This window comes from Nylanderia fulva, unplaced genomic scaffold, assembly GCF_048542155.1.
Source record: "Nylanderia fulva isolate GAGA-0341 unplaced genomic scaffold, ASM4854215v1 Scaffold27, whole genome shotgun sequence".
Lineage (NCBI taxonomy): Eukaryota > Metazoa > Arthropoda > Insecta > Hymenoptera > Formicidae > Nylanderia > Nylanderia fulva.
Window position 1 is genome coordinate 888296 of NW_028190336.1, and position 26302 is coordinate 914597.

Consider the following 26302-nt stretch of genomic DNA (forward strand, 5'->3'; position numbering starts at 1 on the left):
CTTTCGCAGCCGCTCGTTGCGCGCGGCTGCCGCTAGATGGCGCTAGCGTCGCGACGCGAGCGCTTGCAGCCGGCCGGGGGACGCACAAGCGCAGTGCAGTCGAGCAGCAGAGTCGAAACGTAGTGATCACCGGCGTCTCCTCCTCTAGTGAAGTGTTCCGTTGATTGCGAGTGATTCCGACTTGAACCTAGAAGGACCTGTGCTTTCTCGTGGATCTGCGACGACAAGATTTCGCCTGCTCACCGGTGAGTGCTAGTAAGTAATCGCGTACGAAAGCATCGCGGACGTGCCTGTTATCGCGAGTTTCAAAATTTTCCGTTACGAGCATGAAGTAGCCGAGTCTCGAGTCGCGAAATGCCGGCCGGCCGGCAAAAAGTCGGCTTTTCTTCGCGGCACGTGGTCATTTTCAGACAACTTCCTTGATCAGATCTCGTTGTGATGCAACGAAAATGTCGATTTGTGTGTCCAGAGTGTTTTCTGGATTTTTAGATGCACGCTTTTGAAGTCCTCTCTCCCTTCCTCCCCCTCCCTTTCCTCCCCTCGCCCGATGACAGGCAACGTCGAATTTTGCTGTTCGTGCACGAATTTAAGTTAAGCGTCACCTGGCGTTGGGACGAGAATTTGCAGCCCTTTCATCAGCTATGATTCGGCTGATGTAGAAGTTTCCTAAAAATGTGTTTTTCGAAATTCTTGAAGAGTAAGAATTTACGTGAATATATTGTGACGATTATATTTGAAATATTTAACATAAAATTTGTAAACTATTTTTGTTACATCTATTTGAAAGGCATTTATTTTCTTGTAATGTGGCAACATTAATACGCATAATTTTAGAGTTTTAGAGGGAATTCAAGTATGAAAATGATATTTTATTACTCGAGGATCTCCAGATTCTTTATCAAGCGAAGCGATAAAAATACCGACTTTATCACGCGTGAGATATTTATTGCCGTCCCTTATTTATGTGGACATTCGCTTTTTTCATATTTACGCGATGTGTCGCGCCCGATTCAAGGTTAGCAGGGTCAAAGAGAATTACGGACTTGTCGTTGCCCGGATAAGTACATTTCTTACTCTCCTCTCTTTTCGAAAAATACATAAAAGATATTTATTTTTCGAGTGCATTTTTAATTTTGCACCAAACGACACGACATTTTATATTTATGTGTCGAACCATAATTTATATTTTTGTCATTTGCCAGATGTATAATTATGGCATGTATCAATCTTTCTTGTACTTGATATTTTTCTAAAATCTTGTATGACGTTATGTGTTAAAAAGAATATATTAGCATCTTACTTGATTCTGGCGTAAATTGATGGAAAATTAATGTTAAATACAAAAATTAATACAACGTTCAGGCTTACTTTATCGTTCGGAATATATTGAACTAAAGTTAATTTGATTGCAAAAGGGGATAATAAGTATATAATTGAAGGATATAATTTGTCAGACATTTTTAAAAATATGTAAATGTTTTTAAACTTGATCTCACAAATTCTGAGATCAATTTATTCTTGTTTCGAATATTCAATCATCTTATTCATATGGTCATATGTATATTCATACATTATTTGTACACTGAAAAAAATTTTTAACTTGACTAAATCTTTCAACTAAATTACTTATTTTATTAATTGAACATATATTAGTATTTAAGTCAAATATATATACATTTTGTTTTAGATTTATTTAAATATTTTTATAATCTTCAATATTAACAAAATAATATTTAGTTGCAAGGATTAGTCAAGTCAACAAATTTTTTAGTGTACATATTTGTTGATTTATACATTATTTATATACGCTTTATAAATAATTTTGTGTACGTGACCATATGGAAATATAACTGACAATGAAATTTATTGATCGTTTTCCGGTCGCTCGCTGATACACCTGGTGCATTTATCCTATGCAGTTGCAACGTGCAAAGTCATTGCCGCGGGAGTGTCTCTTCCCCTCCTCTCTCGCGGTCGAGAAAACGCCCTGTCGTTAATTTCGCGATTCCGATAGTCGCGATCGTCCCAGTTTTTGATAGACCGTAAGAAACCTAGGCTTCAGTCTCGCGGTGGTTTTCAATTCGTTCCTGCGGTTTCGCGATCGTCCGGCCGACAATGTGTCATTCCCCGTGTGTGTATATGTGTGTTGCACACGCACACACACACACGTGTCTGGATTTATTTTCGTACGTCGAAGAAATCAATGACGAAGCGATAACCTCTCCTTCCTCCCTTCTCTTTGCGGTATAAAATCCTCCGGCTGTCTTTTTATCTGATTCATATGCGCGGCCTGTGCGATCGCGTAGTCGATTCCGAGCACGAATCGCGAGTTCCGGTTCCTATTCAAGTAGCATCCTCCGCATCCCGGCGAATAACACCACTCGTCTTCATCCTCCTCCTGTTCTTCTTCATGTTCTTCCCGTGTACATATCGTGCGTGAATTTTATTTCGCTCCGATCTCCTCGGATATATATGCTTATACACGGCCGATATTTTTCATCCGGCACACGAGTGCCTTTCTATTATATTCGCGTTGTTCAAAAGAATTTACAGATTTTTTTTTTCTACAGGCAAATTCCAGTTATCCTGCGCTTCTTTATTCATTATTTTTCTTTTTCCGATCTATTTATTTCTCCCGCCGCAAATTAATTCCTTTTGTTCTTGCGTCGACAGAGAGAGATGATGCTGATGATAACTCGAGACGACGCTAACGAGCATTTAATTGCGGTTAAATTAACGTCGGTAAAATATTCCATAATTTTGCTAATAAATGAATCATCAAGTTATTACAATAGAAGTTATAAATTAAATTGCAATCGGACCTCGACGATTGCGATATATAATATGATGGGGGAAGAGAGAGAATAATGTGATCGATAAATGTTGGAAGCAGTTCCGGGATTTGTTTGCTCTTGTTGCTCCGCTCTTTTATCATCGATTACACAGAATAGCTATTCGGTTACGTCGCGTTACGGTGGTGTTTCGCGGAAGGAAAATAAATATCGCATTGCCCCCTTCGATCCGTAATATACCGAGTGCTCCGGAGATACTCGCCTTCTTGGATTCTCGAGATATCGAAACCTGCGGTTGTCGACCCCGCCCGATACGCTTTGTCGTTTCTTTTTTAACGCCGCCGAGGTGAAATCCTCTAACGGGATTTGGAGTAAACCATAAAAACGGCGCGAGGGCATTGCGGTATTGTGAGTTTCTTTGTTCCGGGTGTACAAGGAAACCTTCGGATTTGTAATATGTGGGAGGAGAAGGTGTAAACACACGCGAGAAACACTTCAACAATTTTCCTTTTCCGCGGCAAACGGTTGAGGATCGAGAGAAAAAAAGGAGAGAGTCGATTTTCGCTCTTATTCGATTAACGCGAGTCAATGTTGAAGTCTCTAACTTTCAATTAAAACCCTTCTTTTCTGGACGAAATCGTATAAAAGCAATTATATATATTTCTGGATCTCCACTGTATTTTTTTTATTTTTAATTAATTTTTTAATTAATTTTTTTAAATTAATTTATTTTAATTTTTTGAAAAAAATGCGCATGTATACCGAATTCAAAGGAGGAGATACTTCGATTTATTCATTTAGATATATTATAGAAAGAAGGAAATACACTTTTCAATTTTGATTAATCAAGTTAGAGTCTCGAACTTTCAATTAAAATTTGTTTCTTCCAAACGAAATCGAAGCAACTATACATATGTTTTTTGTGTGGGGGTCTTTATTATATATTTTTTATAATTTTTCGAGAAAAAATATTTAATAATGCGCGTGTGCGAAATTATAACAAGATTCGTATAATGTATATGCAAAAATACTGAACCGAAGCGATTCTGATTTATCACTTGCATATATTATATATTCAGAAAGAAGGGAATGTACTTTTCGGTTTTGGTTAACGACCAATATCGATTTACACGCATATCGGAACGTTTTCTTAGCCACAAAACGAGGTGGGAGAACATAAAGAAAGATGAGACGCATGAATGTTTCTCAATGTTACGTCGCCGACAGTAACAACAAATTATAACACGATATCTCACGGACGTGTGTGTGTCAGTTGAGAGAACCCGGACTGTACATTCGTGTGTATACGTGTGCGTCGTTCGTTTTGTTCGACAGCGCGGTAACGTCGTAACACGAGAAGATATTGTCCGCTTGACAACGGAGAACCACCGCGAGAACGAAGAGGCGCACTCTTCATGCACGTGATGCTTCATTCCAAGCCGTTCTTTCGTTATATATCAAACGCATATCGCAAGCCCGCATTCCTCTCTCCGATAAATATGCCGAGTTTTAATTCTCTTAGAGATTCAATGTACTGGCTTCGTTAAATTTTATACAAAACTCAAGATTTTTTAGCTCGGAGTTATCATTTTTAAACACACGCGCACACATTCTCTCTCTTTCTCGAAAAAACATACGTAACTTCAAAGTTTTCAATAATTATTATTTAACAATTGTATACTATTTATTCTTTAAAAAGGAGTATTTCGAAGAACTCTCTTTTCTTAATTTATGTAATGTACGAACTCCATCAGAAATGAGAAATAATTCGATACAGCTTAATTCTCTTATTGTTAGAGATTCAATGTGCTGGCTTCGTTGAATTTTGCAAAATTCAAGATTTTTTTATATTATGAACTTTTAAACTCTCTCTCTCTCTCTCTCTCTCTCGAAAATTATACCTTCTAAGTTTTTAATAATTATTATGTTTAACAATTGTACTATTTATTCTTTAAAAAGGAATGTTTCGAAGAACTCCCTTTTCTTAATTTATGTAATGCACGAACTCTATCAGGAACAAGAAATAACATTCAGCTAGCTCACAGACAGTTAATTCTCGTTGTATACCTATACCTATAGTATCTTAATAAATATCAGCCATAAGTAAAACACTATCCGCGATCGCGAGACCTATGTTTCGACATACGTTCAGTTCTTCATCTCGGCCAATCGATCTCGGAAACATTTTCTACTCTCCTCGCACGGCGCCTTTTTTTCATGGAATTCCGAGCTCTCGAATCTACGAGGATCCGAGGATGCGTTTCGTAATGTTAGCCGGATAGAAGCAGGCGGGGCCGAGAAATCGAAGGAGGGAAAGAGGAAGAAGATGAGAAAGAAATAAAGCAAAAAAAGACAACCGAGGGTGGTAGAGTCGAAGGGTGGAGGAGAGCAGGAGGAGGAAGGTCGAGAGAGGGTCCGCGTTTCGAATGGGCGAGGAGCTCTCGGAGCCCCTGAAGGAAAGGCAGCTCTCTCTCTCGCCGGGGCTTCTTCTTCTTGTCCCCGACGTTTAATTTCAGGCAGAGAGTCCCGAGGAAAGTTCTCGCAACATCTACGCCGCGTTTAACGTCGGGACACATCGGGGCCTTGGGTAAAGGAGAAGAGATACCCGCGCGCGCGATCAGGCCTAGAACCAGTTCTCGCGCCTTAAACCGCCGGGCCGGAGTTAGGTTCTCTCGCGCGTTTACAGCCTTGCCGGCGTCGTTGGATCGGGCCTAATTGGCCCGCGGGGCCCGAATGAGAATCCCTGCGCGATACCACATGCGGCCGTATATATTAAGAAGGGGCCTGGTCTCGAGCCTTAACGCGCATTGGTATACTCGCCATTTTCGATTATCTCCCGGCAATGCAAATTGATAATCTTCGGCCGAAATATTACATTCTCCTATAGATACATCAAGAACTTACAATTAATATGTAATACACTGAAAAAAAATTATTGAATTCGAATAAATATATATATTTCAATACTGCCTAATAAATCATTTATTTGAAACTTATAATATCGATTTGATGTGAAAAATATTTATTTGATATAAGGAAATCCTTTTTCAAAACAAATATTTATTTGTTTCAAATAAATGAATTTTTAGGCAGTATTGAAATAAATATTTATATTAATATAATAATTTTTTCACAGTGTGTAAATAACACGTGGATGTGATGAAAAATTTATTTATTTATTAATTTATTTTTTATACTGAGAGAATTTTCTCTTAGAATTTACCCTGAAAAGTATGGTAATCGCGTGGGATGGTATTGGAAAAATTTTATGAGTTTCTCTAATTAATATTTATCACAATAAAAAATATGTACATAGTAAAATTAATCGAATATCTTTTATATCTCATTATGGTAGATATAAAATAATTCTTTCAATATATATTATCCCACTATTACCATAATTTTCAGGGTAAATTCCAAGAGAAAATTCTCTCTATGGGTACTTTATATATACGGGATGAGATTTTTGGGCGGGAAAATATTGGTGATCTCTTTCATTAAGGTTGAAATGTATTAGCTTCTCGGATTGCTGGCTGAGTGCGAGAACTCGACGAGTCGCATTTTATCGTAGTAAACTAAACTGCGATCTTTTATGCATACGCGCGCGTATATATCCATGCACGTGGCACGACGATGGCGCGCGGACGCCGTATGATTAAAAACTCCCGTATCTACGGAGATGTTTATGCGCGATGCATAGCAATGAAGCGTCATTCTACGCGACGTAAAAACGATGTGCGCATCTCTCTCTCTTTCTTTCTCTTTTTTTTCACGGGAAGAAGGAAGGTAAATGGTTTCCTGTGCTTTTTCTCTGCGTCGCCTTCCTTTCGCTCTTCTTTTTCGCTCGTACATTCGCTGGTTTCTATTACAATCATGTCTATTACACTCGAGAATTGCCTTTTCCGATTGCAAGATTTGAGAAGAGCAAAAACGGAGAAGAATATGTATTTGACAATCTTTATATATTTTACATCTGCACGATAGAGTCTCGTAGCGATTAGAAGACGGGGTTCTTCTTATAAAAATATCTTTTATAATAAAGTATTTTCATGGTTTCTGCAAATTTGCTTTAAGCTCACGTATTTACGAAAACGTGATTAGACAATTAAATGTATGTATTTTATTTTACATGATATGTGTGATTTATATTAAAACAATATTTGCATATATACGAAAATATCACAAAAGTGATAGAAAAATGCAAGTTTGGAGAACATATTGTGTGTTCTCTTTTTAAGAATTACAAGTAACTCAACTTCTTTGTCATGAATACGCATAAATTATGGTCACCCTATTCTTTGAATCAACTCCGTATTACCACGTCGTAAGTCGACAGGAAATATCGGATACATATAGCGACGCTGCACGTTACCTCAATAAGAAGAAAGCTTATAGATGAGCGCGTACATGTTGATATACCGTTACCACGTCGGCCGCGATTCTCGTCTACGAGTCTTGTATCGTATCATTTCATGTATCGGTTGTAGCGCGGTTCGTGTTAATTATTGCGTAAGATTGGTTTCTTTCATGGGCCACTGAACGCGATAGGAAATTCTTTGGGAATAAATCATAGACGCGATACAAACGTGCGATCTAAAGGCGCGAACTAGCTCGGCACTATAATTATGCAGCTTTGTTTCGCATGTCCCGTTTCCATCTTCGATATATATATTATAGTTTTTTTTTTTTTCTCAAAATAAATTGAAAATTTTTAGGCTCCATTATGAGTTCGCACAACAAGGGAATATTATTTTGATGCAAGTTTTGATTAAATTTTTTATATTAATTATATATTTATATATTATATGTATTATATTTATATATAGTATATTAATAGAACAAATGTGTAAAAATTTATAAAAATTTTAATCAAAATATACGTATATAAAAATAAATATATATATTTAATATAAATATATATGAAATATAATAAATATATATATTTATTTTTATATACGTATATTTTGATTACAATTTTTATAAATTTTTACACATTTGTTCTATTAATATACTATATATAAATATAATACATATAATATATAAATATATAATTAATATAAAAAATTTAATCAAAACTTGCATCACAAAATAATATTCCCTTGTTGTGCCAACTCGTAATGGAGCCTAAAAATTTTCAATTATATATAAAAATAAATATATATAAATATATAAGAAATATAATAAATATATATATATAATAAAAATAAGCCGATGCCTTTTGTGTCAAATGTTCTTTGTGAGATTTTGTTACTGTAGAGAAGTTTGTTTTCTCATCGCGTCGAAAATTCCAAACCCCTTGGACGAAACCGTTTCGTCCGTTCGATGGCTGGTGTAGGGTGCGTGTCGCGACCTTCCTCTATGTCGGAGGATTTTCAGCTTCTCGAGTGAACGCGCAGATTGGATTCGTGCGTGCGCCCAAACGTAGGTCGCAAACGCGCCTTTATCCTTGTCGAATGGCAGGGTCAGAGAGAAGGGACGAACATTGGGGCCCAGGAAGGGGGACGTATGAGGGTTATGGGGGCACGTTCACACAAAACGGCCACCACAGACACCGGCAGCTGTTCACCATCCGTGCCCTACTCTCCGCGTTCCTTTCCCTTCGCTCTTCTTCCCCCGCATTCTTAACTCGGCTTAACCTCGCCCTTCCTCCCCCGCTAGCTCCTTTTTTTTTCCTGTTGCCCTCAGGCTGCTTATACAAAAAGTACGAAGCTTCTGTGTCCGTCCATTCTCTTTCTCGGTCTTCTCTCTCGATTCTCCGATCGATCGTAACGGAGACTTTGTAGGAACGATGGTTATCTTTCTATGACGTGATATATTTTATTAAAAAAAAATCTTCTTTCGACAATGAAATGAGTTACCCAGTTGCTTTGATGTAAATTTAATTATAAGAATTTTACATGAATTTTGTATAATCTTTTATTGATGCAGAATCATGTCAGCCGCGGGTTATTACTTTTTAGATTGGGAAAGGGATTTTTTTTCGTGAATGAAACTTTATACAAACTAATAATAAAATTATATTTAATTAGTAGAGTCTGTACTTAAAGAATGTTAATCTATGACGATACGAAAAATATAGTAAATGATAAAATGCATTTTAATCAGAAAATTGAATCATTAATATTTAAAGAGGCAGAAGGTACAAGCATGTTTCTGTGAAAAAAGCAGACGATATTACGCAATTTTTTGTACCCACGTGGTCAAGATATTAGAAAGTTTCTCACGTTAAGACGAATGTAAATCTCTTGTCGGTTCTGCAGCCTCGAGGAAGATGCACAACGGGAGATTCTTTCTTTGTGCATTGTAAGAATTCTCGTATGATTGACGGGCGGTCCGTGTGTGGTTTAAAACTCCATCTTTTCGATGTCCGTTGCTTCTGCATGCTGCAAATCTTTTCTCAACCTTTCGCGTCCTTACTAAATTGTACGAGGGCGCACCGCCAATTTTCCAGGAATTTTGCGAGATGATTTACACATGTACGTACATATGCGAAAGCAAATTGAGATGCGTACTGGGTGGTCTAAATTTTATCATTTTATTATATTACTTATTAATCGACATTTTTCATAGATTAATTTAACGAGACTCATCGTTCAATGGATTATATTAATTCTAATAGGAAATGACGAATAATGCATCATAAAGGCTCTGAATAGGATTCGCTAACTTCATTGCCGAAAGCATTTGCTCAAGAGGCTTGAATAGCGCGCGGTATATTGCATCTCCAAAACGTTCTCTCTCTCTCTCTCTCTCTCTCCCGACGGGCCTTCGCATTCTTTCGCGTCGAGACGCATGTAGAATCGCCTCCGGTATCTCGTATATTGTGAGATAGAGAAGTGGCGCCCACGAGAGGGCCGGGGCCTCTCTATTCAGTCTCTATTCTCGTTTCGCGAACCGTAACACGCGAAATATTCTGGCAAACGTGCTTTATGCGAAATTCACACAATTCCGTAACTATGTGGCTCGGCGAGTGCAAATGGCCGATGTCAGCATCGATTTTAATGGGTTTAATATTTGGATTTTTTGGTTCTCTCATTACTCGTTGGAATTATGAGGTCTTATGCAATTCGCGATTCAATAGTACGATTAATTAAAAATTTAGAATTATATAATAGATCTCTTTTAAGAGATCTACTTCTATCTCTGTTCCTATATTTTTTTCGGAATATTCAATATCTCCGTGTGTGCACACAGAAAAATATTATTCTACATCCAAGAAAATAAATTAATTATTTTATTTTACTTTGTTTAAGTAATAGTTTTCTTTAACAAAGAATATTTTCTCAATAATAGTTTTAAAATATTCTTGCCATAAGTATTAAAAAAGCTCAGCATCTTGTATTCAAAAGAAGAATCTATACTTTTTTTAAGAACATTATAAAACTTTATTAAAGCAAAGCTTCCATAGACTCTATATGATGAGAAAACCAAATTTTTGTATTAATTGAATACTCTTGTTTGAAGTATTAAACTTGCTAAGATCCAGAATATATTTTAAATAAATGTGATGCTTATGATGAATTTATAGTATATTTGCGGATATATAAACTTACCAAATACTTAGAATAAATAATATTTATTTGTAGGTAGTAATATATTTTTCTGTGTGTGCATATATGGTCGTATTTCGCTATACACATTGCGAAAATACACATGTGCCCGAAGAACCACTTTCGAAAAGCAAATACGTACGTCTGCATAATGGATTAAATCATGTCACCGTTGACGATTCGGGATTCGGCAGAAAATTCGTGATAATGTGGTTATGAGGGTCCCTTTTTTCTTTCCTATTTTCCGGTTCTCTTGTCTTTGGGGACAAGGGAAACCAAGAGAAGAGAAAGAAGCTCAATAGAGAAGTTTAATATGAAATTTTTAAACCGAGATGTTGTGTACTGCTGTATTTTATTTCCCTCCGGTTCAGAATCCGTTGATTGATCGATGCGATAGCTGATTAAGAAGGTTTAACATATTCTAGAATGATGAATGTATGCATGTAGTCACGATCACCGTTGAGACGTTGATTGAAAAAAAACAGTCATGATCTTAAGTTGTATATCCACTTGAAATTTTTTTTGTTCGTTCTTGAGTGTCAACCTTACTTTGAGATAGTGCAACTCTCTGAACAAAAAGTTGAGTGATTTTCTCTCTATTTATACATTTAAAATATTTTACAATTTTTAATTATTTGATTTTTATTAAATTTTTTTCACAAATATTTACGGAGAGAATTTTCTCTTAGAATTTACCCTGAAAATCATGGTAATCGTGGAACAATATGGTATTGGAAGAATTTTAGTTTATTAAAATATTAATATTTACTACAATAAGATATAAAATATGTTCGATTAAGTTTACTATGTACGTACATAGTAACATTCGCTATGTACATATTAATATTTTTTATTGTGATAAATATTTAATCAGAGAAAGAAAATTCTTAAGAGAAAATTCTTTCCGTGAATACATTTATACTATGTTAAAGAGTTTTGTCCGCCACACATCGTAAATGTTTGTTTTAATTTATGAATCAATTTATATAAAAATCATATATCTTTTTGCAGATAAAATTTTACGTTCTTGATGTTATCTGAGCATTATATTTTTGAAAGATATTTACGAGGCAATTATAACTCGTTCTCCGAAAGATCGCACGATAATGATCTCACGCACGAACAATCTACGTAACAGACACATATAAAATAATCGCGCTACGAAATGATTACGCGCGGACTTGATTCGGTTGATTTCCTTAATTGAACCTTTCTGTTAAATTTTCGCATGACAAACGGCGGTTTCTCTGGTATCCGTATTGCCAGCCACGTCACCGAGCGAGTTTTCGCGAATCGATCGTGGAACGAATTTCCACAAGAGTCCCGAAACGTTCGCTCTCTTGTTTCTAATTAATTACGTTAATTAGCGCAACTAATTCGATCGCGTCATTTTCTACGGCGTTACATTCCGTTGTCATTTGTCGCATTTCATATGTATTATACATTTTATACATATATATCCATTTCCATTATATCTCTTAAACTCATAACGATAATAACGTTAACAACGATAATGTGAAAATTCCGATCTTTCGTCGCAGCACAGATATGAATAATTTATTATTAGATACAAATTCAGATATGAAAAGAACTAGTAAGAACCAGATATTAGGTGTAATAAAATTATTTTTAAATTCCTCTGTGTCTGACTCTTATACGAGGCCTTTTCATTTTTGAATTTTTACACTGAAAAGAAAAATGTGTTTAACTTGACTAAACCTTTCAACTAAATTACTATTTTGTTAATTGAACATATATTAGTATTTAAGTGAAATATATGTTTTGTTAGATTTAATTGTTACCTTTAATTTAAATATTTTTATATGTTCAATCAACAATAACAAAATAATATTTAGTTGAAAGGTTTAGTCAAGTTAACAAATTTTTTTCCGTGTAGTTATGTATCAGAGCTTTTATTTATATTATATTATTTATCTAACATTAATCTATTATTAATATTTAACATTAATGTATCATTAATGTATCTTTGATTCGTCACATTTATTATAAGAATAGATTTAGGTCTTTGAAGTCGAAAAAAATTGAATAGGTACTCGGTAAATAGAGAACGTTACGCTAGAGATTTGTGGAGTCTAGATTCTTTTCCCAGCTGTGGAAATCAAAACGAATTGCCTCGGTAGAGGATGGATCGTGTATGTACTTCGCGGCATCGAGTTTCGCAGAGAACAGACGATTCCGCCGACGATGTTCCGGGATTCTCCCGGGAGATAGTGGCCTAGAACCCCTATTTGTTTTCGAGAATGCGTCCAAGGGCGACATGTGTTTTTGCGCTATTCCATTCTTAGCGGCTGTGCTGTTGTTGCGTTGGGGTGAATTCCGAATGGTGCACCGAACTCGAAACCCTAAGATCCAGCAAATGGAACGAATAATAGAGCAGGACGTCAATGTCCATCTGACAATTGAAGGGCCCCAGATAATGGCCATGGATTGTTTCACGTAAATATCATCCTTAGCTCCCCCTTTCTCATCTTTGTCTCCACCATTTGCGATATCCTTACATCGTTAAATATTACATGCTATGAATCATTTTCTACGGTATTTGCTTTCTTCGTTAATGAGCCTGTCATTTTTCTTAATTACAACTTATCATCGATTTTCACGCTTCATTGAATTACCTAGAAATCGGAATCTTTCTTACAATTAGATGTGCTCGCGGTTCATCGTTTATTGCTCACCCAGTGTGTGCGCGCGTCTTTAATCCGGCATCTTTTTCGCGCTCTGTTTGGGTTCTGTAAATATTTGATGGTGGATACACCGTTCTATTGTACGTATTCACAGATGCTCGCCATACCGTTTGCTACTTTCTTACACGATGGAAACGGAAAACAACATGCAATAAAACCTTGAGAGCTTTTATTACATCGCTCCCGTATGTTTCTTCGAAAATATTTGACGAGGATTATTTATTTATTTTTTTTTATTCTGATTATTTATAGTGAAAAGTTTTGTATAGAGAAGTCATGTCGTTACAATTATATGCTCGTGACTGAGATATTGCACTTGACAGCGAATTTTGACATTGTGCATCCGACTCGCCCTGTCGAGCACATTCACGCTAATTCATCGAAAATTATTGCCACGCGATCGTGTGGGATGTCGTTTACTTTTTTCAATGTTCTCGCGAATGAATATATGATCGGAGCGTTGAATGCGAATATAGTAAAATTAGTGTCACGCGGTTTTTAATTTCAATGTCAATTTTATTCCGTTTGCACTGTAATTTTTGCAATATGCAGTTGCAATTATATGCAACTGTTCTGTTTGAACGGTATAGGATTACCGTTTTGCCGGATAACATCTTAACGAGCAAAAAATTAGCATATCTCTTTCTCGCCGCGTAAGTTGCAATTGCACGTGTTCAAGAATCGTGCGTGAATTAGGGTAGGCCAGGGTTTACTCCGATCAATCTTAGTGTTAAGCAAGCAACTCTCGGTAGGCACGTGTCCGTGTCGGTTATCTGTCTTCCGGATCGTACAATTTCACGAAAATTTCTATAGTGCAGTCGTGGCACGTGCGCGCGAAAAAAATCGTGCAACGTGCGCGAGGGAGATATACATACATATAATTCGATGCAGCAGATCGCGCGAGATATGCAGCGTCGAGATTAGAATGCAGCGTCTCTCTCTCTTAGGGTAGCCGGACGACCCCAAAATAGTTTTCGTGCACGGAGGGCGTGTTCAAGGTGAAGGTTAAAACCGCGTTCGACGTCCGGGCGACGCGATGACGGATTAAATGGCCGGCAGCACACATGGCGGGGGCGTGCAAGCTCGTGCGAGGGCGATTTAATCGCAATCGCAGACGGATTCTGTCATTCGCGCGGAAGCCCTAACGCGACAGTTGGAAGTATACAGATGACGAACGTAAACGCGGTTCTCTCGTTTACGGATTACCGAAACATAATTAATTATTTTTTTTTTTTTTTTGATAGCAGTTATCTATTTATTATGGATGATTAACAGATTAGGAGTTGGAAGTATACAGATTATATGACGAACGTGAACGCGATTTTGTCGTTTACGGATTTCTGAATCAATTAATTAATTTCTCTTTTAATAGCTATTGTCTATTTATTATGAGTGATTAAGAATTTATTTAATTAGGAGTCTATAATTCTTAAAGACAGTGGCAACAATTCTTATATAGTTAGTCATTGATACACAGAGAGAATTTATCTAGAAAATTATGATAATTGTGAGACATTATGATATTGAAAGAATTTTATGAGTTTCTCTGATTAATGTATCTATTACAATAAAAATATTAATATCTATCATAATCTATCATAATTTTATTCGGCATAGCTCAATAAAAAATGAAAGTTTATATGAAGAGGTTAAAGTATAAGATAAAATTCCATTTTATTATATGCAATTATATAGGTATGTAATTAATATAGTAAAATTAATAATTACGCGTATATCAATATAATTGTTGTAAGATAATTAATACACGGAGAGAATGTTCTCTTAAAATTTACCATGAAAATTATAGCAATCGTATAACACAATATGATATTGGAAGAATTTTATAAGAGTTTCTCTGATTAATATAATACACCACAATAAAAAATATCTACCACAAGATATAAAATATGTTCGATTAACTTTACTATATGTACATGTTAATATTTTTTATTTGATAAATATTAATCAGAGAAACTCATAAAATTCATTTTTCCATAAGAGAAAATTCTCTCCGTGCGTATTAATTATCTTACTATAGTAATTATATATAATTGCATATAATCAAATGAATTTTTTTATTTTAGCCTCTTTATATTTCTTCCTTTTTTCCTTTATACTTGATTGAGGCGTGTCGAATAAAATTCGCGATTATGCGATATATACGTACAATGAACGAGCGAAAAGAAAATTCTCTCGACACTCCCTTGACTCCTGCGGGCGGATTTCCATTTCACGGCGGCTACACGTTCGAACGGGCTCGGAAGCGAGATGGAAACTTAAATGGGCCTGTGAGTTGATATATTCAGGTTCCGGTTTCGCCATGCTCGGTTGAGTATGGGGTTCAGGGGGGACACGCCTAATGTGCACCCGCGTATCCTCGCCAGGCGCACGTGAAAGTATATCAGTTAAAACATGGGGCGCAGCCTAACGACTTTTTTTTTAATTCCTTAATTACTTGTTATATATACAATATGCATGCGGCGCGTGCATTTATAAAGTTGCATTAGCAAACGAGATATTGTATAGAGCTTTCGAGGGTTGCATCTCGTCTGGCGAATCTTGTGTCTGTTGAAGTTTTCATTTCTAGCATTTTTTACGCATTTTATACATTTTAAACAGTCTAAGACTCTCTGCGACGGATTATAAAAATTAGTTACTATCAATAATATAGCTTCTATGAATATTAAGATCATTTATTTTATGTCATAAAAATTAGTTGAATTATACAAGTTATTGACGAACTTGAACTTGAAACGGATTCGATTAGAGCAGATCCTAGCTGCAAATGGCAATTAATCGCAGTACCCTTGATCCCATTCAGCCTCGTTTACGTCAAGTCTTCACGATTGTTTTCTCAAGTAGGAAAGAAAACGTTTTGGCTGAAAAATATGAAATATCTCGCGACATGATGTAACGACGTTTACCCTATACATCATCGAGTTTCACGCGCATTATAAATGACACGCACGCGCGCGTTTTGATGACACTCGAGAGAATAAAAAATCCAGCGTGTTCGTAAATATGTTAATCGCATGCGCGACTTTATTTTGGCTCCTATCTATCGTTATCCGATATACTCTCTGTTTTGACACTCGTAACCACCGTCTTCGGTTATCGCCGCGTGTTTACACCATTCCGCATGGAATAGAAATTTTTATCGCGAACCGCCAAGACGCGCGCCATGCGTTATCGGCCAGGCGTATAGATAAATAAAAACGCGTTCGAGTTTGTATCCACCCGTCTAAATAAAGTTTCATGATAAACGCGCGTCTCGCCTTAAACTTCTACGATGGCGACCGAGATTAACTTCTCAGCGTCGACAATATTTACAAGCCACTGGAATTTTTGTACAGCCTCTACCGAGATTCATATTTTAACCAAATCTTTAATCAATTCGAAGTATTGTATTTTTTTTAATCTTTAAAATTTTGAATTTTGTTTCTAATTTTTATTTTTAATGAAACTCGCGGAATCTTGATGTAGAAGCGGTGATCAAGCTTTGAGAATAATCTTGATCCATAAGGATAATGTTGAACGTCGTTCATCGTCGCTGGGAATAAGAGACGGCGTGTTTCTTTTTTCCGAGCAAAGTAATTCCTTCACGGAGATACGGAGTAATGGACCGCTTCTTTGGCCTTTGTGACCTACGTCATTAAGATATGTTAAGAGGAGGGAGGGACTGTTGTGAGGTAGAAGCTGTCTCGTGAATAAGAAGATCGCGGAATCCGTTCGCTTCAAACGGTTTCAAGCGCATTCCTAAAGCTAACGCGAGAGAAACCGCATTAATTATATTGCGTAATACACTCTTGTTCCACGCCTCAGATCGAGAAATATAGAGATGCAAAATATATTTTAACTGGAAAAATTCAAGGTTTTTTTCAATTGAAAACTGTAGAATAAAATTGTCTTATTGTATAATTAATTTCAATTTTAATCGTGCTTTTCAAAGCAAGGCTTTTTCACTCTTATATGGCATTAGAAGACAATATGATATTAGAAGAAATTTTATTAGAGTTTCTCTGATTAGTATTTAGCACAATAAAAATATTAACATCTATCACAATAAGATACCACAATAAAAATCTGAATATCTATCACAATAATAAGATACCACAATAAATTTTACTATGTATAAAATAAAATTAATCGAACATATCTTATTGTGGTAGATATTAATCTTTCTTATTGTAAATATTAATCACGCAGAAAAACTCTTATAAAATCTTTCAATACCATATGTTGTCCCATGATTACCATGATTTTCAGGGTTCAAATTCTAAGAGAAAATTTCTCTCTGGTATTATTGGACATTGCTGAATTTGATTGGGGGGAACTTGGTATATTCTAGAATTTCATTGATCCGGCAACACTGGGCCAGAGAGCGGATTATCATGGCTTCCATGGTGTGCGCTATTCGGATGAGTCACACAGCCCGATAATCTTCTCGGCTCTCATCAGTAAAACACGTGAATAGAGCGCGGCCAGCTGAGAGAGTCCGGGTTAGAGTGAGAATCGAAGCGAGAGGGCAGAACGTATCGTTTCCTACGGCATATTATGGTGTTCTCTACTATAATGTAAGAGGTCGGACAAAGAAACAAGGAACGGCAGAGTGAGAGAGAGAGAAATAGGGAGCGAGAAAGAGACAGACGGATGACAGCTCTGAGCAAGAAACGGTAAATCGTTCACTGCATCATGAGCCTCGTGAACGTTGTCGTAACTTGAATCAACGTGCATGAAGTCTCTGTGACTTCGCTGTTCCTCTGATTACCGTGTCAGCCAACTAAATCGTATCGATCTTTGACCTAGCTCGCGACTGGAATTGATTTCCGCAGAAACTTGCTTGTGTGAGAATCCTCGATCTCATTCTTTCTTCAAATATCTTTGACATATTTTTAAAATTTTCATATAAATGATTATGAAAATACTCCTCTATTAAAATAATCTTTTCAGGGTTTCAATGATATATTTGTGACACTCTTAAATACATTTTTGGACTTTATTTTTATAAATAGTATTAAGAATTAAGTAATATTAAAAATGTTTTCTGTATTTGTGAAAAAAATTTGTAGCACATTTCTCGCAAATCGTTAGGCAATTAATACACGCGACAAATAGAATCGGTCCACGTCGCGTAAAATCTCGAAAGTATGACGATGAAAATCGAGCGCTCGTCGTATCCGCACAACTCGCCCTGATTACGGTGCGCTCGTTTGTCTGCACGGTTTTGTCGGACCTTTCCTCCACGGATTGCACTTTACGGGATTAAACTCGGTGAAACGGGCGCGACATACCCTAATAAATTTGAGATACAGAAAAGCGAGCGTGCGGAGCTGACGAAATAGAATTTTCTATGATATAGTTTGTTCAACAGAGCATCTTTCAGGAGCTTGAAAAATACGGCATTCGACTTATTTTATTTAACGAAACATTTAGTTAATATACTGGAGATTATGTTCAAAAGCTTGCTAAATCATGTTCCCGAGAAAAATTAAATTTAAGAATTTGCATTAATATTTTTTTACGTATATACGTTGCAAAAATATGATACGAATTATATTTTATGCAGGAGAAGAGAATTGCTTATTTTTATGGTAGAATGAATAACTGATATTTTTTGATATAATATTATGCACAGTAATTTTTTAACATGTATTTATTATGAGTTATTAATGATTGTTAAAAGAGTAATATATCACCGTCTCTTATCGATTTTGCGATAACTGCTAATAATTACTAATTTTATTGCCGATAAATTATCACATTGTTCCATTTACTCAGCAATGTCAATTAACCTATATTAGTTCAGCATATTTTATGTAATACGTCTGTAATTATGTTAATAATTATGTAGGTACGCGAATTAAAACTCGAGATATTAAAAGATAAAAAGAATGCAGTAATACGATTAATTCTAAACAACGTGTATCAACAGTAATTATATATTTGTTTAATGGCGCACAATTACATTAATTAGTATTATAATACATGCATATATTCTCGGTTTTTTCCGTTTCTATTTATACGTGTTAAAACGCACAATCATCAGTGACAAAATATAAATAAAAGCAAAAACTACGCAACACTTTCATCGCGTCTAATTACATGTTTCGTCGGAGCTCGCGGAAATAATTCTCGCAAATCACTGTTATTCTTCCTTCGTGACTTACAACGTTACTAGGGAAGGCGATAAAGAAAATTGGGAATTCACGCGCCAAATCCAGATAGCAAAAAGTTAATACTTAGTTTGCCGCCGCGTGATTAACGATTGCAAACAACTAATTATTAATTATTAATTAAATCCGCGGAAAGGGAAAAAAAACTTTCAGGAGCGAGTTTAAGCGCGAGATTAACGCTTCGCGAAGTTGTAGATGTTCGCTTCTCTGTATCGAGATATGTGCAGCGCCTCGAGCACATTCATCACTCATACACGGTTTTATTAATGGTATCGCGCATTACGACAAATTAGTATCGGGACTGAAAGCGTAATTTAACGCGCGCTCTCACACATACTTGACGGCCGGTTATTGTTTCGCGTCTAAATTCTTTACCGGGATAGTAATCGTGATTTACGAGCGGATTTGTGGCGGATGCAGTTTAAGTTTCATTTATCCGAGATCTTTGATTGTCGCGCGATATTAGTTGATTTCTGTCGACGATTTTTTTTTTTTGCTTTCTTAAGAGATTGGACGAAAACGAGAGAGAACGAAAGGATGTTTGCGGCGGTTCTGGTAATTAAGGCGTTTCAACAAATGTACACTAAACCGGTTATATTCCGTGGCGACATGGTTCGTGTATACCTGTTGATAGTAAACCTGCTCGTAGGTTTGCCGATTCGATTGCTTCTCCGACGATCCTTTGAGCCCCGTAATCCTACATGCCACAGGATGGAATATAGAGAGAGAAAGGAGGGAGAGGACTCGCTTTTCGCGTTAGTGCAGTGTCGCGTGGTTGGAATTTTGTTCCCAACTCGTGATCGTAGTTGGCAGTTTGCCATCTCGGATGATGCTTCAAACTTCCATACGCGAGAATATGTATGCATATATAATCGAATTTGAACCATTAAAAACTTTCCCGCTTATAGCGCGTCTACGCGATGAAAAACTTTCTCTCTTTTCATTTATATTACGTAACCATTTGACTAAAGAGATATTATGAGAAAATAGCATTTGTAAATAGTTTAAAAAAATATTTTTAACATTGCACGGAGAGAATTTTCTCTTAGAATTTACCCTGAAAATCATGGTAATCGTGGGACAATAAAAAATATGTGCATAGTAAATTTTATCATGTACATAGTAAAATTAATTGAATATATTTTATATCTTATTACGGTAAATATTAATCAGAGAAGCTCTTATAAAATTCTGCCAATATCGTATCCCACGATTACCATGATTTTGAGATAAATTCTAGAAAAAATCCTCTGTGTGATAATAATTAGCGATTGCTTGGAAGAAGTTTTTTACTGAAAAATTAACAACAATTAATTGAATGCACATTTAATACTATATAAAATTTTCAAACAAGATGTACAAAAATAACGAAAGGAAATGAGATAATCCCGTGACATACTTAATAATACGTCTTCGCGTAATATCAGGGAAGCTGAAAAGCTCTTGCCGCGGTAAAATCTCGATCTCGACTTGTGCAGGAAGTATCGAATTAACGCTTTTAACCCGCTTCGTCGCTCGAAGACGCTCCGAGAAGACTCGACTTAATCCTTAAAACCATGCTGCTTGTTCTTTCGCGCACTTACGACACAGACGTAGCGTTATACTTTACGGCTTACGGTTACGGACGGTGGAGAGCGATGGATAAGAGGACCGGTCGACAGGTTCTTGTCGTGGGTCAGTATTCTCTCCCTCTCACGGATGCACATAAATTTTACGCGACGAAATCAGACAGCTCTCGCGACTCGATTTTCATCGGATTATATATGTATATATTTTATAACGCGCTCTAATTAAGGCTCTAAATTTGCTAATAGGTCGTATTAATGCGAATGCTCGCGATTATTTAAGTCTTCGTTCGCGAATCTTATACGGTGATATCTCGAGTACCCGCAGAGTTTAATTACAAGAGCTAGTATCTTGTGGAATAAATTTTCTCCCCATTCTATCTCTTGACTGGAGATTCGTTAATAAATCTCGAGACATTGGTATAATAAAGTTTTGAAGGGGAAAAAAACACTAAAGTATAGAATAGGAATCGAGCTAGAATCGAGATAATGATTTATGACAATTTCTCAATGTATTTCTCAGTAACGCCTTGCGAAAGAGATTAGTTATCGTTCAATTTAGATTACAGAGTGTAAATACAATGTTATATCGTTTTATTGATCGATAATTGGTAAACCAACGGTTACGTTTCTCGAAATAGGCCGCGGAAGAAATGAGACTTTATAAGGTTTGCGTAGCTCCACAGCGTGCATGATTCACGTTCTCAAATTAAGCGAATAGACCGTAATAAAGGGGCTCTGAGCCCTTGTTTGCGTACGTCGACCACCTTTTGGGTAACGTTATACCGAAGCCAGAGCGCGACCGGAACCGCCGATATATCGGATCGGAATGTCTGAATGAAGGATTTAACATCCGATCGAGCTCTCTCCGCGTCAACGGTTTTCACCGACGTTGATAGTTTCGAAACTCCGTAGTTCTGCTCGACATTTACAATCGCGCGTTCATTTGATATCGCCGCTCGAACAGTTCGAGGGAATTATGCGATAACGAACAAGTCGATACGCGACGTTAGTTAGCACTTCGACGAGGGCGGTTTTTGCAAGTCTAATGACCCGTGACGCGAGTGCACATGTAAGAAAAAATGACGACCTTCGACAGGTGTTGCGCAATTTTTTTCGTTTATAATGCACTGCGCGCTGACGCAAACTGCGGCGACAATAATTATATCTTTGCACGCGGAGAGAATTTGCTCTTAAAATATATTCTGAAATTCATGGCAATCGTGGGATAATATATAGTATATTGAAAGAATTTTATAAGTTTCTCTGACTAATATTTGCCGCAGTAAAAAATATTAATACCTATTATAATAGAATATAAAATAGATGTGATTAATTTTACTAAAATATGTAGTAAATTTTTTATTTTAAAATGTATTAAAAACTTATGACTCTTTAAGTGATTTAAATAGAATAGATGTCAAAAAGGCGATAAACGTATAAAATATTTTATATAAATTTTACAATGCGACAATATTTTTTTAATCCAGCTTAATTATGATAATTTTCAGCTTATTTTTAAACATGATAAAATTTAATAAATTTTGCGGCAAAGTATAACGAAAAATTCTCTCTATGTAGTTATCCGCTACATCTTTTGCATTTGCGATCGCGATAAACCTTCGTGATACGAAATATTGGAAACTTGATCGAACAGGATTTTTTTCAGCTTCATTCTTTCGATATCGAGAGATGATGGGAATTTTAATTATTCGTGCTGTTTAAAGCATAATAGCCGTTCGTTACTGATGCGTTAAAATAGAAAAAAGCATAAAGAGCCGCGAAGTTTCCAGAGAAGCACTCTTTAATTAAGCATATTCAAAGCGTATTCACGCTACTTCCTCGCTTTGTTTTCGACACTAGCTTCTTACTTTAGACCGCGCATTTCGCATTCGTCTCACGACTCTACGCAAAAGCGTCATCATCATCATCCAACGGCGTTCTTTGTCGAGAAACTTGTTTTTCCCGGCGTGCGGATTTTTCGCGTCGCTCTCTGGAGCAATCATTATCGGTAGCCTTCGGGATTCACGGACGGAAACGCGTGCAAAATGGTGCAAATTTGATCCCTCTATCTATAATTCTCTATCCAATTGGCGGGATGATACGTTCGAATATCCAAAGTTATGTTATACAGGCTTTATCGATTGATATCCCCAAGTAATGCCGCGTAATACCGCGCAATATCGCGAGAAGAACAATTATCCTGCCGATATATAGAGAATAGCCGATGCGGTGCTGATAACATTGTTCTCGCCTTCCGTTAAACAGCGATAAGTTCTCGCGGTGGAAAACTTACAGTTTCGCTCCGAGACGCGACCTTGTGCGAATTTTTGCGACTCCACCCTCAGCCTTTCTTCCCATGCGCTTGTCTTTGGACCTCGGCGCGATATAAAGATATAAATAACGCATCGAGAAGAGGAACGTCTGTCCTTGAGCAACATACGTGGCTAGGTATCGCGTGCTTTCATACTGGCTGGAAATGCACTTGTGTCATTACATATGTGTTATACTTCCTAAAAACTGGATTTTTAATTACGATAAGATCGAGAATTTTTATGGCCATAGTAATGCTCAGAAAAAATTTGTAATAAATTTTATTCGTAAATTTTTATACAAAAATCAGGGTGTCTAGCGGTCAATTTTAAATATCTGGAATTGTCAGGGAAAAGTCAGGAAATTTTACTATTTATCTGGATTTGTTCACATTATTCTACATTTGTCTCAATAATTTGAAATTTTTTATTAAATAAATATAAACTTTTCCTTGATTCCCAGCACGCTAATTTTCTGTGTTGTGAAGAACCGATTTTCATCTACAGCGTGTGTTAATTTATATTTTCGTCGTCGTGTTATTTTATTTTAGTGCATGTGTTTGATAAAGACAAAACTAAAACATTTGATATAATATAAATGAGAAAGATGATTATTTAAATAGTATATAATGACATGTTTGTTCGATTATTGTAGATAATGCAGATTGTATAATTGATTTAAATTTTTAACTTCCGAACCTTTCCATTGTTGATAAAAATATCTCAAGGATTTCATGATTTAACATTTAATTGATTTATTATATAAATATATGCAAACTATATATTTGGAAAAAATAATACTAAAAAGTCGGGGAAGAAAATTAATTTCTGATCTTGGAAAATCTAAAAAGTCAAGGAATTTTTTTCGTTGAGTCTGCTGGACATCCTGAAAAATATAAAAAGTTAAGGTTCTAAAAGCTATTTTATTTCGCTCTCGGACGAGTGTTGCGAGAAATAATACCTCGTAAAGAGAAAAATATTACCGTGCCGAAAATTTAAAATTACGAGCGGTGATAGCGATAAAATTAACTGAAAAAGATTCACATCATCAAATGATCGTTAGCCCCTCGTTCTCTCGTTTGAAGCGCATAAAGAGTCGTTATCAGGATTTTCGGGTCAGTCGACGACACACCCCATACGAGGAGGTTTTACGCAAAGTTGATTGTCCGGCCTTGAATGTGCAGGCCAGATGTGCCGCGGAGCAGCGACGCTTCCACGTGTTTAGCACGTCGAGGGAGGGAGCTCACGTATACATATATTCCGTCTCTTTCTTTCCCTTTCTCATCTTTCAGGCCTCTGTGCTAAATACTCGTGGTGCCGTATACTTTCGACGCCGTTATTTTCGCATTGCAAAAATCCGAAGAACGAGGCGAAGTACGAGTGAAAGTACCGGGATGTCGCATGTTGCATATAATCATGCGTACGAAGGCGTGCGTTTGCATTCAATTAAAGATTCACGAGAATTATTATCCACAATGGCACTTGAAATGTTGCATATGTACGGGAATTAATTGAATATTAAATAGATTTGTTGCGCAGAAAGACTCTTTCATCAGAATTCTAAATTTATCGAAAAAAGCGAGGGTGTGCTTCGATAAAAACATCCTTGTCGCGGTGAAGGATTTCGAGAAAAAAAGGGATGCGTCCGTCAGTTTCGCTACGTTTCGAAAATCGTAAAAATAGATCTCTCTCTCTTTCCCTTGAGTATCGCTGTCTCTGGATTCTGAGCGTCTTTTTTCCTCTATTGGCCGCGAGAAGCTTTAATATTCTTCGCTGTGCCTGAAGGAATGAGGGTGGCTTGAAGAGAAGATTGATTGTATGATATTGCCCGTAGGAGGTGAGCGAATTTCTATATCCGAAGAATCGAGATGGCATGCTTGATCTTGCCTTGAAAATGAAAGTTACATTTAACAAAAAAAAAGTTTCTGCGAAGGGCACTCGCTGTCGCTATATAATTAATTTATAAATTTGTTATCAAGCTTATATTAATTGTTTAAAATATTTTATTATATTTTATTTTGTTGTGGAATCTCTTAACATTAAAAAATTAAAAAAAATTTTTTTATCTCGATATGGCGAACATTTTATCGTATAAGAATAGTGACAAATAGCGCGTACTTATTAATTATTAACGCTTTTTCCGTGAATAACCCTCTGACGATTATGTAGTATAGTCTTTGCGTTGCTTTTTACCGTGTATATATCTTTCTTGGAACCGACTTATAGTCGCAATTACGCACGCACGAATGTAGCACATATGCCAAATAAACCCTTTACGGAAAGGGAGAAGGAGAGTGACACATATATTTACATAATTAATGAGAAAACAAATAGATGTGATGACGATATAGAAATAAATAATATTCTCTCAACGAAATTTGATGAACCACCAACGAGATCTGGTCATTATCTTATTTGGCGGCTGAGTTCTTGTGCATCTTATTGCACTAAAAGGCGCTGGCCTCGAATGCACCTGTGCCAGAGATACTTTGAAAACTTCGGACGGCAGGTGTGGCACTTGTGTGATGAAGATATTTTTATTATCTGACTGCTATAGGGATTCGTTAATGAATTCACGTTCCGGACGCCAATATCGTATACTATCTCTCCTAAGCTTTTACTTGTCTTCAGCGAGTTCCTTTTTTCTTCTTTTTTCCTTCACGGCCCATTGGCTACGTGTTGCTTGCACCTGCTGTATATCTAAAGTGTTCGCTTTATTTGGGCTGTTTAAATTACAACTCCTCGCGTGCAGCATCTAATTGTCGAGCTTTTATTTCCTCTCTCTCTTTTACTCGCGCGCGCACTTTTACTCAATTATAAGCTAATATTTCTCTAAAACGGACTGAGGTTTGCCCGGAAGCATAAATTGGTTAGCAAATATTACTAAAGCGCTTCAATGGTAATATAACTGCATACCGCACTTTAGGATTTCCGACGTGACGTTATCTCGTTTTTCCTCTAATTCGCAGTGCACCTTTGTCCGTACTTAGGGCTGCATAATGCCCTTCATTCGGCCGGTATCTCGGTGCTGGGAACGTGTAGTTTCCAGCCAGTGCTCTTCCGCAGCTCGGTGCTGGGGATAAGCTTCGCGATATAGGGTTGGTAGAGCGACTGCTTAGAATATTGCGGGGGTGGTCACCACACCAGAGTGCCCCATGAATCATCCGACATACAATCAATACGAAAGCGGCAACCCTCGTGGCAC

The 26302-nt window shown here is 36.6% G+C and overlaps 1 protein-coding gene across 2 annotated transcripts in view; it reads left to right on the forward strand.

Annotated features, from left to right (window-relative positions):
• The first annotated feature begins 59 nt into the window (after positions 1-59).
• Positions 60-26302, forward strand: part of LOC114931519 (uncharacterized) — a 96736-nt gene continuing 70493 nt past the window's right edge. The window contains exon 1 of one of the 2 annotated variants that reach the window (XM_085483843.1): positions 60-255. The gene's annotated coding sequence lies outside the window, so the exon portion shown is untranslated. The remainder of the gene's footprint in view (positions 256-26302) is intronic. The other variant, XM_085483840.1, reaches the window with a different exon arrangement.